At 37.0% G+C, this 17977-nt stretch overlaps 1 pseudogene; it reads left to right on the top strand.

Moving 5' to 3' along the window:
* The window catches only part of LOC141719215 (uncharacterized), a 300973-nt pseudogene that overhangs the window by 153314 nt on the left and 129682 nt on the right, over nucleotides 1-17977 (top strand).

The raw sequence follows: 17977 nt of genomic DNA, 5'->3' as shown, positions 1-17977 counted from the left end.
ATGTTGAGAGTATCCTTTTGCAACCAGCCTTGCTTTGTTCCTTGTAATTATGCCATCACTGTCAGTTTTGTTTCTGAACACCCATTTTGTACCATCAACTGATCTGTTCCTTGGTCTTGGCACTAGGGTCAAGACTTTATTTCTTTCAAATTCATTTAACTCTTCTTGTATTGCTTGCACCCAATCAGCATCTTGAAGAGCTTCTTCCACTTTCTTTGGTTCAGTCTGAGAAAGAAAAGAATGATAAAGACATTAATTTAATGTAGCTATTCTAGTTCTGACACCTGCATCAGGATTTCCAATAATTAAGTCAGGTGTATGTGCTTTAGTCCACTTCCTTGCAGATGGGAGGTTTTCTCTAGAACTGGATTCTCCCCCATGATCCATGCTGTCTCCATCAACATTTTCTGATGCTCCCCCTGAAATTATGCTCTCTGAGTTGGATCCTTCATTATTTGAGTTTCCATAAATATCAGAACATGAGGTTCCAGAATTATCAGAACTTGGCCCATCAGAACTTGAAGAGCCTGTTGTAGGTTCTGATGCTTCTTGAGATGTGGTTGGATCTTCAGTATGCTCCCCCTGCACAGGTGCATTTTCCTTAGGCGTAGTCACCATAGTTTCAATAACATCAGAGTTTAATCCATCAGAGTTTGCAGTATTAGGATTTACAAAATCAGAATTTAAAACTTCATTCTCGAATCTCAGCTGATCATGATCATTGAAATCTTCAAGTCCAGTAATCTTCTTATCATCAAAAGAGACATTGATAGATTCCATGACAACCCTTATTCTTAAATTGTAGACTTTGAAGGCTTTTGTAGAAAGTGGATATCCAACAAAAATTCCTTCATCAGCTTTTAGATCAAATTTGGATAGTTGTTCGGGATGAGTCTTAAGAACAAAACACTTGCATCCAAATACATGAAAATACTTTAGATTTGGCTTCTTTTTCTTCACCATCTCATATGGTGTTTTTCCATGCTTGTTAATGAGTGTTGCATTCTGAGTAAAACAAGCAGTCTTGTTAGGAATATATGTGCATTAGTTTGATGATATGTTTAACAAAATACTTAAGTAGAAATCTAGTGTTTGTAGCCTCAACGGATAAGACCACTTTGGCTATCCGTTGATGGTGTAGCTTTACGTAGAAATAAGTCTAGTGTTGTAGCACATTTCAGTCTCTGAATTTGAGATATAATTCTTAAATGTTGAGGGAAATTATAAGTCATGTTGACTACTAAAGGATATGCAGATAGGAAGGCCAATTGTAAATATTTCATGCCTTGTAATTTTGTATAAATGAAATGGTGTCAACGGATAACTTAAAGATCTTCAACGGATGAGAAACAAAGCTTCAACGGATGTCTCTAAAGCTTCAACGGATAACATCCTTCAACGGATGAGTGCATCAACGGATAGAGCTTCAACTGCTAACACATCAATGGATAAAGCCATCAACGGATGAAGGCTTCAACGGATGTTCTGTTAAATAGCAGTTGACAAGTGGTAGTTGTACCTACAAACAGAGGCACATGGGTTGACAGAGACAACTGAGATGTGGTAGCCTATTTCAGGAACATCAGAAAAAGCAGCCGTTCTACTCTAGTATAAAGACGCAATAGTCAACAATGCACTGGAGTAAAATAGAGAAGAAACAAGTGGAGAACTTATTTTATTATTGTACTTTTTATCTTTGTCTTCACTTGTAAACTTGGTGTTATATAAACCAAGTAGCAGCTAGTAATTAGAAAAGAATTTTTCCAGAGCTGTTTAGAAAAATCTTGAGAAAAATTATCTAGTTTGTACTAGGATGCAGCTGTGATCAACTTCTTGAATCACAGATTTTCTGAAATACCATCTCTGGTGGAACAACAAATCCACCAGAAAAGTTTTTAAGGTCTGTTGTGTTCTGTACTTTTGTGCTTGAATATATATATCTGTCTATATTAGCTTAAAGCAATTCACACACTTGTTTATCTTAAACACAAAGCCTTTGAAACTGCTCAAAATTTGAAAAAGTTTTGAGATTTACATTCAACCCCCCTTCTGTAAATCTCATTGTTAGTTCACTAGGAATAATAATTGGTATCAGAGCAGGCTCTTGACACACGAAGAGTTTAAAGTTCTTGGAAACTAACAAAGATGAGTAAGAAGGATATTGGAGTAAAAATCCCAGTTCTTGACAAAGACAGTTATCACCATTGGAAGGTGAAAATGCACCTTCATCTACTCTCCCAAGATGAAGGTTATGTAAACTGCATTGAGAATGGTCCTCACATTCCCCACAAAGTAGCCACAGTTGCTACAGCCACAATTGTTGTTGGTCAATCCATTCCAAAACCTAGAGCAGAATGGACAATGGAAGACACAGAAGAAGTCCACAAGGATAAGAAGGCTATGAACATTTTGTTTAATGGTCTTGACAAGGATATGTTTGATAATGTGATAAATTGCACAACTGCCAAAGAGGTTTGGGACACAGTTCAGCTACTGTGTGAAGGTACAGAACAAGTAAAAGAAAACAAAATGCAGCTTCTCATTCAACAGTATGAGTACTTTCATTTTGAAGAAAATGAATCTTTAAATGACACATTCAATAGATTCCAAAAGCTGTTGAATGGACTGAAGCTGTATGGTAGAGTGTACCAGGTGAAGGATTCAAATCTTAAATTTTTAAGATCCTTGCCAAAGGAATGGAAACCCATGACTGTCTCTTTGAGAAACTCTCAAGATTATAAGGACTTCACTCTTGAAAGATTATATGGAATCTTGAAGACTTATGAACTAGAGCTGGAACATGATGAGGTATTGGAGAAGGGAAGAAAGAAAGGAGGTTCAGTTGCCTTGGTAGCTGAAAATGAGAAAGAATGCAGACAAGAAACTGTGAGATCAACATTAAACTCCAAAGATGGCACAAGCAAATCAGAATCAAGCAAGGGTAAGGAGCAAGTTGCTGAGAATGAAGACAACTCCAGCCAAGATGACTCTGATGGTATTGATGAGCATCTTGCATTTCTGTCCAGAAGATTTGCAAAGATGAAATTTAAGAAAAACACTAGAGCCACTAAACCTCATAAGAACATGGTGGACAAATCCAAGTTCAAGTGTTTCAATTGTGGTATAAGTGGACACTTTGCAAGTGAGTGCAGAAAGCCAACTTCTGAAAAGAAGAAATTTGACCAAGTAGATTACAAAAAGAAATATTTTGATCTGCTCAAGCAAAAGGAGAAGGCTTTCATTACTCAAGAAAAAGACTGGGCAGCTGATGCAGAAGAAGAGGATGAAGATGTGGAATATGTCAACTTGGCTCTCATGGCTGATTCTGAGGAAAATGAAGTTAGTTCATCAAGCAACCAGGTAATCACTACTGATTTAACACAGCTTACTAAAGAAGAGTGCAATGATGCTTTTAATGACATGTCTACTGAATTGTATCACTTGCGTGTGTCTCTTAAATCTCTTGCTAAAGAAAATAGTAGGATTAAAGAGAACAATCTGTTTTTAAGTAATAGAAATGCTGTGTTAGAAGATAAGTTGATTGACCTAGAGAAAACTAAGCTACATTGTATATCTGTTGAAAATGAACTAGCTGAATCTGTTAAGAAAGTAGAAATACTTTCTAATCAATTAGAGAGAGAGCAAGAGGTGATTAAAGCCTGGAAGACATCTAGGGATGTTAGTGCTCAAATTGTCAAGGTCCAAGAAATTGAATCATTTTGTGAGACTGCCTGGGATAAAAACAAAAAGAAAATGGAATTAATTGATGGGCTGTCAACGGATGTGGAATCAACGGATGATGAAAATTATCCGTTGAAGGAAGAAAAGGAGCATCCGTTGAAGGTTCCTCAATTGAAACAGGCAGATGTTTCTAAAAGTGAAAATCTAAAGAAACTCAACAAAAAGTTTGGTTCAACTTCCAAGAACTTTGTCAAAGAAGAAGCAAGCACATCCAAAGATTTCAGTAAGGTGAATATAGGACATATGAACTTAGAATAGTTAAAGAATAGGCTCAAAGTGGTTGAGGATAAAAAGGAAACTAAAAGGAAATCTAATAGAAATGGGAAGGTAGGGGTTAACAAACATAACAATTACACACCTGATAAGTATGCTCCTAGAAAAAGCTGTGTGCATTGTAATAGTGTTAATCATCTATCTGCTAATTGCAAATCTATTAAGAAAACTCCCATACCTGTACCCTCTTCCATGCCTAATATGTCTGCATCACCTCTGTATGCTATGCCTGTTATGTCTCAACAGAATCCTTATGCACATTTTGCAAACATGCCATATTTTAACAATCCTTATCTTGCTGCATTTAGTATGCCTCAAATGCCATACAATATGCCTATGTGGAATAACATGTTTGCACAATCCATGCCTTATCAAATTCCAAATGTGCTAAATAATTCTGTGACTAACCCTACACCTCAACCAACTACATCTAAGATCAAGGTTGACTCAAAGTTTCCTAAGTCTAAAGATGCAGGAGGAATGAAGTCTAGGAGAAAGGCTAACATGAATGGACCCAAGGAAACTTGGGTACCAAAATCAACTTGATTGATTTTATGGTGTGCAGGGAAACAGAAGAAATCTATGGTACTTGGACAGTGGCTGTTCAAGACACATGACAGGAGATTTCTCCCTGCTCACAGAGTTTAAGGAGAGAGCTGGCCCTAGCATAACCTTTGGAGATGACAGCAAAGGGTTTACTATGGGATATGGCTTGATTTCAACAAGGAATGTCATCATTGATGAAGTTGCATTAGTTGATGGTCTCAAGCACAACTTACTGAGCATCAGTCAACTATGTGATAGAGGGAATACAATTTCCTTCAATTCTGAAGCCTGTGTTATCACCAGTAAGAAAGACAACAAAGTGGTTCTAACTGGAGTTAGAAAAGGAAATGTGTACTTAGCTGACTTCAACTCTACTGATCCGGAATCTATTACTTGTCTCTTCAGCAAAGCAAGTCCAGTTGAAAGTTGGCTATGGCACAAGAAGCTATCTCATTTGAATTTCAAGAAAATGAATGATCTAGTCAAAAAGGACTTAGTTAGAGGAATTCCTCTTGTTGAATTCTCAAGGGATGGTTTGTGTGATGCTTGTCAGAAAGGCAAACAAAGGAAAGCATCATTCAAAAAGAAGCTTGAAACAACAATTGATGAACCATTACAGCTGCTACATATGGATTTGTTTGGACCAGTCAATGTATTGTCAATTGCAAGAAAAAGATATTGCTTAGTGATTGTAGATGATTTCTCAAAGTTTTCATGGGTCTATTTTCTTGGATCAAAGGATGAAGCAAGTGAAATCATTATCAATCACATCAGGCAAGTCAATAATCATCCTGACTTGAAGGTTAGGAATATCAGGAGTGACAATGGAACTGAGTTCAAGAATTTGACAATGAGGCTGTTCTGTGAAGAAAATGGAATCATGCATGAGTTCTCAGCTCCAAGAACACCTCAGCAAAATGGGGTAGTTGAAAGAAAGAACAGATCTTTAATTGAGGCTGCTAGAACAATGCTTGAAGAATCAAAGTTACCAACATATTTCTGGGCTGAAGCTGTTAATTGTGCCTGCTACACTCAGAATATTTCTTTGATCAATCAAGCTAAAGGCATGACTCCTTATCAGTTGTTCAAGAGAAGAAAACCAACTCTAAACTTTCTTCATGTCTTTGGATGTAAATGCTTTATACTGAGAAATCAATCTGACCATAAAGGGAAGTTTGATGCAAAGGCTGATGAAGGGATATTTGTTGGTTACTCAGCTGGAAAATCTTATAGGGTCTACAATCTAAGAACCAACATTGTTATGGAATCTGTGCATGTTGTGTTTGATGATAAAAAGATTGATGGACTAACAGATGAGGGACACCATGAGAGACTCAAATTTGACAACATTGAGATATATTGTGATGATAGTGAAAAGGAGACTGATGGAGATGACACTTCAAAAGGGATTCAAAACATGCCCTTGGATAATGCACAAAATTCTGCATCCGTTGATAGAGGCAATGCAGTATCCGTTGAAAGACATAATGCATCATCCGTTGAAGTACAAAATGAAGCATCCGTTGATCATAGTTCATCAATGGATAATCGATTTACATCATCAGTTGATAGAACTCCAAGTTCCCTGCAAAGGACCAACAACTCAGGGGGAGTTTCAACTAATCAACACTCTGTCTCACATCATGACAATACTGAGGCCACCTCATCTAGAGTATATCTTCCACCTCAAAGGAAATGGACCAAGAATCATCCCTTTGAACTGATCATTGGTGATGCATCATCTAAAGTGCAAACAAGAAAAGCTACTCAAGATGAATGTCTGTATAGTAGTTTTCTATCTCAGGAGGAACCTAAGAAAGTGGAAGAAGCTTTATTGGATCCAGATTGGATATTAGCTATGCAGGAAGAGCTGAAACCAATTTGAGAGAAACAAAGTTTGGAAGCTGGTACCCAAACCAAAGAGCAAGAGTCCTATTGACACAAAATGGGTATTCAGAAACAAGATGGATGAAAATGGCATTGTCATAAGGAATAAAGCCAGATTGGTTGCTAAAGGCTATTCTCAACAAGAGGGAATAGATTTTGATGAGACATATGCTCCTGTTGCAAGACTTGAAGCCATCAGAATTTTTCTAGCCTATGCAGCCCATGCCAATTTCAAAGTCTATCAAATGGATGTCAAGAGTGCATTTCTAAATGGGAAATTGGAGGAAGAAGTTTATGTAAGTCAACCTCCAGGGTTTGAAGATTCAAATTTTCCAGACTATGTGTATTATTTGTTGAAAGCACTCTATGGACTGAAGCAAGCACCTAGAGCCTGGTATGAAACCTTATCAAAATTTCTTTTGGAGAATCACTTCACCAGAGGTACTGTTGATAAAACTCTCTTCTTTAGGATTGTTAATGGCTCTAGTATACTTGTTCAAATTTATGTAGATGACATAATATTTGGATCTACAGATGATAAGCTTTGTAAAAAATTTGCTAAGCTAATGCAAAGTAATTATGAAATGAGCTTGATGGGAGAACTAACCTATTTTCTTGGTTTACAAGTTAAACAAGTTAGTGATGGAATTTTCATTAGTCAAACTAAATATATTTATGATCTTTTAAAGAAGTTTGACTTAATAGAATGTTCATCTGCAAAAACTCCCATGGCCACTGCCACCAAACTTGAATTAAATAAGACTGAAAGGTCTGTGGACATTACAAGTTATAGAGGCATGGTTGGTTCACTTTTATATTTAACTGCCAGTAGACCAGATATAATGTTTTCTACATGTCTCTGTGCTAGATTTCAAGCTGACCCTAAAGAATCTCACTTAGTAGCTATTAAAAGAATTTTCAGATATCTCAAGGGGACTCCAAATCTAGGAATTTGGTACCCTAGAGAGTCTGGTTTTGATCTAATTGGCTACTCAGATGCAGACTATGCAGGTTGCAAAATAGACAGGAAAAGTATAACAGGCTCCTGCCAATTCCTGGGAAACAAGCTTGTATCATGGTTTAGCAAAAAAAAGCAAAATTCAGTCTCTACTTCTACAGCTGAGGCTGAATACATTGCTGCTGGAAGTTGCTGCTCTCAAGTGTTATGGATGAGGAATCAACTCCTTGATTATGGACTACATGTTGATAGAATTCCTATTTTTTGTGACAACACAAGTGCCATATCCATAACAGAGAATCCTGTGCAGCACTCAAGGACCAAGCACATTGATATCAAGTACCACTTCATTAGGGAACATGTGATGAAAGGTACAGTGGAACTTCATTTTGTTCCAAGTGAATAACAAATTGCAGACATATTTACCAAGCCACTTGATGAATCAACATTCACAAGATTGGTAAGTGAGCTAGGTATGCTTAATTACTCTTAAAATTCATGTCCTCATTGCAATTTGAATTGAAGCCTGAAATGTATTAGCTGCAAGAACAAATTTGATTTTTAACATAGATTATTCCATCAACGGATATTCCCTATCCGTTGAAAGTCAAAATTGTTCTGTCAACGGATGTTCATTATCCGTTGAAAGTCATATACATTTCTGGAATTTTTATCCGTCAACGGATAAAACTGAAGTGCTCTTCAACGGATGACAGTTTACCTTATCCGTTGAAATATCACATCAGTCGATTCAAGTGTTTCACAGCCGTTGATTCTATTGTCTTAACCGTTGATACTCATACATACAGCTGTATGTATTTGTTTTAAAGGTAGTTTTCAGAATACTTACAGTTTATTCTTAAACGGCTGAAATTCACTTACACATATTTATTGTTTAATCTCTTATTTATGTTTTTTTTTAATTTGAGAAAGTATATAAGCCCTTCTGATTTTTCATTTTTACTTTACGCTTTCTTGAAATTTCAAAGCTTTTACCATTTTCTCTCTGCAAAACCTTCAAGTTATTCTCTGCAATTTCTACTCACAACAATGGCACCAGTAGTAAAGATTATGTCTCAATCTGGGTTCATCTATGAGAAGAACAATTTCATAGCTTTGGTAGAAAAGAATGAAGCCCACTCAGATTATCACAAAATGATGGACTTCATCAAAAACTGTAAACTTAGCTATGCAATGCTGGAAGCCCCAACGATTTACTGTGAAGTAGTTGAGGAGATTTGGACAACTGCTGAGTTCAACTCCATATATATGACTATCTCCTTCACTCTCAAAGGTAAAAATCACTGTGTTAACTGTGATGACTTACTAGCATGTTTTAAATTACCTGAGAACAATGCCATGACACCACACACTGATAATGATGTATCCAGCATGTTAGATTCCATAGGTTATTCTCTTAACTCTGCTAGTTTAGGGAGTATTAAAAGAAAATGCCTTAGGAAAGAATGGAGTTTTCTTGGGGATGCCTTTATCAAGGTTTTCTCTGGGAAAATTAGCAATTTTGATGCCATAACTTCATCTCTTGTTAATATGCTCTATATGCTTGTTTCTGATAGGTATTTTAATTTTAGCAACTATGTTATGCTAGAATTGGGTACTAGATTAGGTAACAAAGCTAATAGACCTAATAACATCTATTATGCTAGATTCTTTATGTTATTGGCTAACCATGTTGCTGAAGGTTTGGTCATTACGAATGAGAATAATAAACTCAAGTGCTGGGCACAAGAGAAAAGAGTTCTTGCAGATTTATTGAGAATGGATCTCAACAGCAGTGTGCCATTGGTATATTTACCAATCATGAATGCACCACAGGTAGGTGAGGTAATTGCTTCTACAACTCCTACTTCTTCCAACCCCTCTATTTCTTTATCTTCTAGTGTGGCCATGGAATCTGTGACAATGCCCCAACAGATTCCTACCAAGGTCACCAAAACTAAAATTTCAAAATCAAAGACAAAGAAAACCACCTCTGTTGTTTCTCAAAAGACAACAGTTGTAACACCTACCATTAACCCTAAGGGGAGTGAACAGGGTGTGAGTGGTGAGGGGAGGGGTGAACATCAAAGAAACCCCCAGGATAAGGAAGGAGAGAAAAGTGCTTCCCAAGCTAGCCAAGCCACAGTTTCTCAAAAACCTGTGGTGGTTGAAAAGGTTACTAGCATATCCCTAGCTGCATCCTCCCAAAAGGATGTAACTATTGAAAATAGTTCCCAACCAGGAACACACAAACGAGGGAGGGACACTAAAGCCAAACACTCACCAACAAAAGCCTTTATTAGAAGAAAGAGAGCTAGAACCCAATCTTCTACACAGGGTGCACACACTGCACAGATACATCCATCTGTATCTATGCCTTCTCAAACTCAGTTTGATGTGGCTCCAACAAATGTGGAGTCACAGCCCCATTCTCTCACAATTAACACACATCAATCACCACACACTTCCTCACCATCTCTAGATGTGGATATGTTATTCCCATCAATTCCTGATTCTCCCTCTTTACAACTCAGGGAGGAGCCCCACTCAAATACAGGTGATCATCATCTTTTAGATGATTTGTTGGATCACCCGCAAATTCTTTCAGATGTAATTGAAGGATCTGTGTCACCAAAAATCATATCAATCTACACAGATTCAACAGTTATATCACTTTCAATTTCTACTTCTTTTCCTTCTTCAACGGATATCACTCATCCGTTGACAAGTGGTTGTTCTTCAACGGATAAGCTTAACAGCAGTTATCCATTGATACCATCAGTTTCACCTTCAACGGCTATTCCTCATCCGTTGATAGTCTCTACACACACAACTGAAACAATTCCAAGTGTAGAAGACTTGATTACTGTACAATCACTTCTAGGACTGAGGGAAGGGAGTGACAATTTGAGTGAGAGGCTGGGTTGCTCCCAGGCAAAAGGAGAGATTGAGAGCTCAAATATGCATGCTATTTCTTCCAGCATGGCAAAAGTAAGTGAGAGGAGTACCACCTTAGTAGGTGAAGGTGAGGGAGTGAGTTGTGTGAGCCAGGGGGAGCCCCTGATGCAAGAACATAGAGAAAATGAGAGAAAGGCAGGTACAGCAGATATAAGGATGGATCCAGCCATTGCTAGTGAGTCAATGATTGTGAATGATGCTGAAAAGGAAAGACAATTTCAGCAACATTACAAAGCTGTAATTGATAACATTTCCTTGGATGCTGACACTTTTACTCATCCTGTTTCAGCCTATCAAGTATTGGCTGCACAGGGCAATGTGGAGGCAGAAAAGACACTACATCTAGTACATACAACAACATCTCTTCAAAGGGACAAAACTGCTATTAACAATATGCCTTCAACAGCTGGTGAGTCATTTGAAGAATTTGGAGTAAATTCTGATGATGATGACTTTGTTTCTTCTGATGGAAGCATGAACTTAGGGGGAGATGAAGGCCCTAGTTCTATTCCAAATCTACCTGAATGGGCCTTCACAAAGGAGTCTACAACAGGGCAATTCAATGTCTCCTTAGTCAAAAAAATCAGTACTATCAAACAGGCCATTCAGAAAACTTCTCATGCTGGTACAAAGGCTATCCTTACAGCTCATTTGGACTCACTGCATCTCATGAAGTTGCAGCAAGTAAGACAGAATCTGAGTGTGGATGAACTCAGAAAGGATATTGCTGACTTGAAATCCTACAATTCTGAAAAATTGGATTCAGTCATGCCCTTTGGTACAATGCAGGACATTTTGTTGAGATTGAAAAAGGAATCACATACTGAAAAGAGGCTGGCCAAATTGGAAGACAGAGTTCAAGTTATTGAAGATTCTGTGGCCACCATTCTTCACAACCAACAATCTCAAACAAATCTACTTATGCAGCTGGCAAAAGCACAGGGCTTGACCCCTCTCCTTGATGATAACAAAAAGGGGGAGAGTAAAAGGGAAGGGGAATGAGAGCCATCTACAAAAATCCAAATATCTAAAGTGCTAGTTCCTGCCATCACTACTTCTCCAATCATTCAAATCAAAGGAAAGCCTGATGGAATTGATTTAATCCAGCTAGCAGCAGCTGAAATTCAAGTGAAAGAGCAAAGGAGGAGAATTAATGAAAGGATGCAACAGCTGTTTGGCTCAACACAAGATAAATCAATATCTGTGAAACATAGCACAAAGGTTGAACCAATCAATATAGAGCACAAGCCAGAAAGGAGAAATAAGGTTGGAGAGACTTCTTTCAAGAATCTAAAACCTATGGTTCTCAAGCCCAACACCAGATCCAGCAAGGACTCCACAAAGAACCCTCTAGACTTTGCTCAGATGAAAGAAGTGGACTTTCCTCTTCCAAAGCCTGATGAAGACAAAGTTTTGGGTACTAGCATCATAAAACACAAGGAGACCATGGATGAGGCAGTAAGGAGAAACATGGCTATTATCTTTAGAGAGGGAAAGAGCATATGTGTGATGCAAGGACATCCCAAATTCTCAATAGCCAAGAGGGAAGAAACCAAAAGGTTAAAGAAAGAAGCTGAAAAACTCAAGGCTGACAAAAGAGCACAAGCAAAGCTTGAACAAAAGCTAAAGTCAAGTCTAGTTGAAAATGAGAAAGGAATTGAAGTCAGAGGTGAAGACAAGATTGCAAACTTAGATGAGGTTTTTGGGAGTATATTTGGTGAAAGCATGGAGGAAAAAGAGGAATGGCAGAAGGGAAACAGAAGAAAGGCCAAGGCACATAGAAGGAGTGAAGGCAACACTGAAGAAACTAAATCTCTACCTTCCATACCTGAACCCTTTGTTGCTGATCCCACTATAAACATCCATGGTGAACCAATCATCCCAAAAGAGGAACCTATTGATTGGGACACCATCAATTTGCCTACCTTTTTAACCACTCTTCCACTACCAAAGAAACAGAAAAGAAAATCCAAATCTACACCTCCCCTAAACTCTAAGAAATTCACTCAAAAACATAAACCTAACCCTAAGCCACCCATTTATAAAGATGATTATGTTCACATCTGTGACATAAAAGAAATTTCAGACATTGAACTCTATCTGGATGAGCTGGAGGATGTAAGGGGAATTGCTGCTTACAGACAGCTACCAGAGAGATTGGTGTTCAGATACAAAGGAGCTGGGGAAGGAACATGGTCTCTCTACAGGATTCTGAATGAAGGCTACTCTACCTTGATCAGAGTCTTTTCAGCCATACAAAAGGATTCTGGCTTTACCAGGACTGCCAAGACTGAAATTCTCAACAAGATTGCCAACATAAGGAAAACTTGGAGGGAGCCCAATGCTTTGCCCAGAACCTTACTCATTCAAGAAAGGGGAACTACAATTCACAAATCACCTCATTGGTTGATGGAATTCAGAGATGATAAAGGAGTTAGAAGATTTTTCAGACTTGAAGACCAACTCAAGATTGCCAGCAATGAAACTCTCAAAGAAATGCAATCTAAGTTGGATATCAGTGATGAAGATGAAGCTGAATTCTTCAGACAACTCCAACTCCAAATTGAGGAAAATGACAAAGGGCTAGGAAAGAAAACCAGGGATCAAAGAAGAAAAAGATGATTTGCTCAGGCTAGTGGAGCACCCTTGGAAACACTGTAAATCTTCAATTACCTTCTAGTACATACACTTTTGCAGCACTTTTAAATTTCTACTTAGTTTCAGTTCATATATTTGTTAAGTGTTTTGTTATCATCAAGACCTTGAATTTATGTCTACAATTCTTATAGACATAAATAGGGGGAGATTGTTAGGAATATATGTGCATTAGTTTGATGATATGTTTAACAAAACACTTAAGTAGAAATCTAGTGTTTGTAGCCTCAACGGATAAGACCACTTTGGCTATCCGTTGATGGTGTAGCTTTACTTAGAAATAAGTCTAGTGTTGTAGCACATTTCAGTCTCTGAATTTGAGATATAATTCTTAAATGTTGAGGGAAATTATAAGTCATGTTGACTACTAAAGGATATGCAGATAGGAAGGCCAATTGTAAATATTTCATGCCTTGTAATTTTGTATAAATGAAATGGTGTCAACGGATAACTTAAAGACCTTCAACGGATGAGAAACAAAGCTTCAACGGATGTCTCTAAAGCTTCAACGGATAACATCCTTCAACGGATGAGTGCATCAACGGATAGAGCTTCAACTGCTAACACATCAACGGATAAAGCCATCAACGGATGAAGGCTTCAACGGATGTTCTGTTAAATAGCAGTTGACAAGTGGTAGTTGTACCTACAAACAGAGGCACATGGGTTGACAGAGACAACTGAGATGTGGTAGCCTATTTCAGGAACATCAGAAAAAGCAGCCGTTCTACTTTAGTATAAAGAGGCAATAGTCAACAATGCACTGGAGTAAAATGGAGAAGAAACAAGTGGAGAACTTATTTTATTATTGTACTTTTTATCTTTGTCTTCACTTGTAAACTTGGTGTTATATAAACCAAGTAGCAGCTAGTAATTAGAAAAGAATTTTTCCAGAGCTGTTTAGAAAAATCTTGAGAAAAATTATCTAGTTTGTACTAGGATGCAGCTGTGATCAACTTCTTGAATCACAGATTTTCTGAAATACCATCTCTGGTGGAACAACAAATCCACCAGAAAAGTTTTTAAGGTCTGTTGTGTTCTGTACTTTTGTGCTTGAATATATATCTGTGTGTATTAGCTTAAAGCAATTCACACACTTGTTTATCTTAAACACAAAGCCTTTGAAACTGCTCAAAACTTGAAAAAGTTTTGAGATTTACATTCAACCCCCCTTATGTAAATCTCATTGTTAGTTCACTAGGAATAACAAGTCTGCACAGCTTCAGCCCAAAAGTAGGTTGGCAACTTTGCTTCATCAAGCATAGTTCATGCAACTTCAATAAGAGTTCTATTCTTTCTTTCAACAACTCTATTTTGTTGTGCAGTTCCAGGAGCAGAAAATTCCTGCTTTATTCCATGGTCTTTGCAGAACTCTTCCATGATCAAATTCTTGAACTCAATGCCATTATCACATCTTATGATCTTCACAGAATCTTTGACCAATTTATCCAGTTGCTTGACATGATCAATCAAGATAGATACAGTTTCACTTTTTGTGTGCAAGAAATACACCCATGTGTATCTGGTGAACTCATCCACTATGACCACAACATATTTCTTCTTTGCAATAGACATGACATTAACTGGACCAAATAGATCAACATGTAGTAGGTGATAAGGCTCAAGAATTGATGATTCAGTATGGTGCCCTCCAAACCCGGGTCAGAAGTTTGGGGTCCACAACACATACACAATATATAAACCTGTATAAGAACTATTATTTGCAATGACCCTGCTTTACATAACCACGGATCGTAACAGGTTAAAGTATGAAAACAAGCCACAACCTTAACTTTTATTACAACGTATCAAATCCCCACTAATTTAACTTTCAACTGATAATAAAATTATTCTTACAATCTTACTATCTCTCTACCGTATGAAGCTCCTTGCTAGCTCGATCCAACTCAAACTGGAACCTTAGCCGCACTTTGGACTGAGGAACTTTACTATCATCCATATCCTTTTCAACTGTAAAATATATAAAAAGAATCGCAAGGGTGAGCTAACTAGCTCAGCAAGTCATAACAGTGATAACTGAGGTTAAGCAATGTTCAAATGGAATGATTCAGAAGAATCAAGTTTATTGTTAAACAATCGTTAGAATTGGATATTCATTTTAAGTTTTAAAACCAAGGTTAGGCTGCTGATCAGTCACGCACTAACCCCGAGCGAAGCACACAACTCTGCTCTACGAACTGGATCCAAGGCACACATTGGCCTAATTTGACCACCGATCTGGTCTGACCACAAATTTGGCCCACATAAAGAAAACTATCCAATTCTAAAACAATTCAGTATAATAAACAATGTAATTCAATAAGCAAGATCATAATCAACAGTGATAAAGCATTGATATAAAAACGTAATGCGATTCATGAGTATCACAAGGGTATATTTGGGTATGTATAAGAAATGGTTTTCAGTTTGTAAAAGGATCAGGTATTAGACCAGTAATGATTTCTCAAGGTGTGGTACTTTGATGTTATAAAGAATGGTAGGAGTATAAAAGTTTATGTGCTTTAAAACAATTCTCTTCCAGTGTTTGGTGTTTGGTAGTTATACATTTGGGGAGTAGTATCATATTGGTATGATTTGGTGTCTGAGGATCAACTAAGGACGGTTTACAAAGAATAAGGCTTATGGCTCAAGATCAAGAAAAATCAGGGTCCAAGGTTAAATAGTTTAAAGCACTTGCAATATTAAAACATGAGTTATTTGAGTAATAAAGACATGTTATGAAACAGTTCGAAAATATTTGCAATATATTTTGAAGAATAATTCAGAAGTACTTGCCTTACAGGGCTTTACAACCATTACTGATCGACTCTGAGCCGACTCTGCCGCTCAGGCTTTAACATCCAACCACTCATCCATATTAGATTCGACCTCGACACTCAGGTTTTTCTGTTGAAACTCTACTGAGCTCGTCGACTGAATACTAGGTCATTTTTAGTCCAATTCCACTATCGGTTTCCCGATTAGAACCTACAGGGTCAAAATACCCTATGTTAGACGTCCAGGTATGCTTGACATATCCTTGATACCAATTCTACCCAACGATATTCAAACCCGACTCGTAATTATTTATATCATAATAACACACGCAACAAGTAGGGTTCACAATCTCAAAAATCGGTTTGGTGTTCGTTTTCGGAAAATACATATACTCTTTATTTTACTAAATCAGGGTTATCGATTGGCAAAATATTTCATCACAACGTACTACCAAGTTCGTATAAAACACACACACACACATATAAATATATATAGTCACTCGACGTCTTGATAATCATCAGATACGTTCCCGTATTTACGTAATTCAGTTTCCCCGGAAATCGGGCAGCGTCTCCTTCGTTTATTGGACTACCCGTCGAATACAATCGACGTCAATTCACCACAACAATCCACCAATCAACAAAATTACTTCAACAATAATCGCATTCCACTTCACAAGTTCCAACCACAATCAATTACATAGCCTAAATTTCGATACAATCTTTATATACCTGATAAATACTTTTTATTTTGAAAATAGATTTACTAACTAAATTAATGTTTTAAAAATTTTAGGACTCAGAATTAATTCATCACAGTCCACCGTCGGCTCGCCGAGGCTCATCGCCGACGGCAGTAAAATTCGTCGGTACCCGTTAAATTCGGGTTTCCTCACGAATTCCACCGATTTACAAAAATATTTTTCGCACGAAATTATATAGTTTATTTCACGAAACTCAGTCAAACAATTTCCTGCAGAAAATTAAAAATAAAAAAACAATTAAAATATAACCATCAATACATGCGCATACACGCGCCCCAAACACAGGGCCAAAAAGATTATGGCCGGAAGAATAGTACAATCAGGCGGCACCATACTACCGCAACACACACAACAGACTGATATAAACACACACACTTACACTCACGAACACACACACATACTTTCGGTATTACACACAAGCACACACACACACACACACATATATATATATATATATATACGTACGTATATATATACAAAGCAGTAAACAAAAGCAGAGCCAAAGAATTCACTAAAACATGCCGGCCGGAAGAACTCACCGGAATCGGAGCAATCAGAAATTAAAAAGGAGAAACAGAGGGGAAGATGGAAATAAGAAAGAGGGAAAATCGAGGGATTAATAACGAGAGATGAGATTTAAATGAAAATGGGAGGAAGCAGCTCGCGAGAGATAGCGAGGGAGACGAGACTTAAAGATTGATGAGGTTGGCTGAAAATGGATACAGGGCTGGGTTTTATCTGATTTTATTATATATATATATTTTATTTTCTTCCAATCAATAAGTGACACATAGAGAACAAATTGATGAGGACTAAACATGTGTCCTTTCCATTATTTTGACAGCCTGTTTTAACCCGTTTCTGACCCGCGTTTCGCAATTTATCGAACCAAGCTCTCCTAAAATAAATCAGAAAAATAATCAAAATAGTTTTAAAATGTTATAAATATCCTGAAGTTAATAAAAACATAAATTTTGTAATTTTAAAATAATTTCTGAAACATAATTTATACCCGATTTTAGCAATTAAACGAATCGACGCGCGGGTGAAATTAATCCCGAAAATTTCCAAAATAATTTTAAAATTCTCAAAATATTCCAAACTTAAATAAATATGAATTTCATAATATTTGAAAAATTCTGGAATTAGATACAGATTTTACAAATAAAAGTAATCAGAAAATCATACAGGGCTAAATAATTGATGAAATATAGATTTCTAAATTTCATAAAATCCCAAAAATAATTAATGTAATTATAAAACCATAAAAACAATTTTAAAAATATTCCAAATATTTATCCAATTAAATTTGCACTAAATCCACTTTTGAAATTGAAAACAATTCAATACGACTCCATAATTAATCACGCTGGCAACTCGGTACACCATAAATCACACATAGATAATAATCAAACAAC

Source organism: Apium graveolens, chromosome 4 (assembly GCF_009905375.1).
Source record: "Apium graveolens cultivar Ventura chromosome 4, ASM990537v1, whole genome shotgun sequence".
NCBI classification, from domain to species: Eukaryota; Viridiplantae; Streptophyta; class Magnoliopsida; order Apiales; family Apiaceae; genus Apium; species Apium graveolens.
Note: the sequence above shows the minus strand (reverse complement) of the source record. Positions and strands in the feature narration are given on the sequence as shown.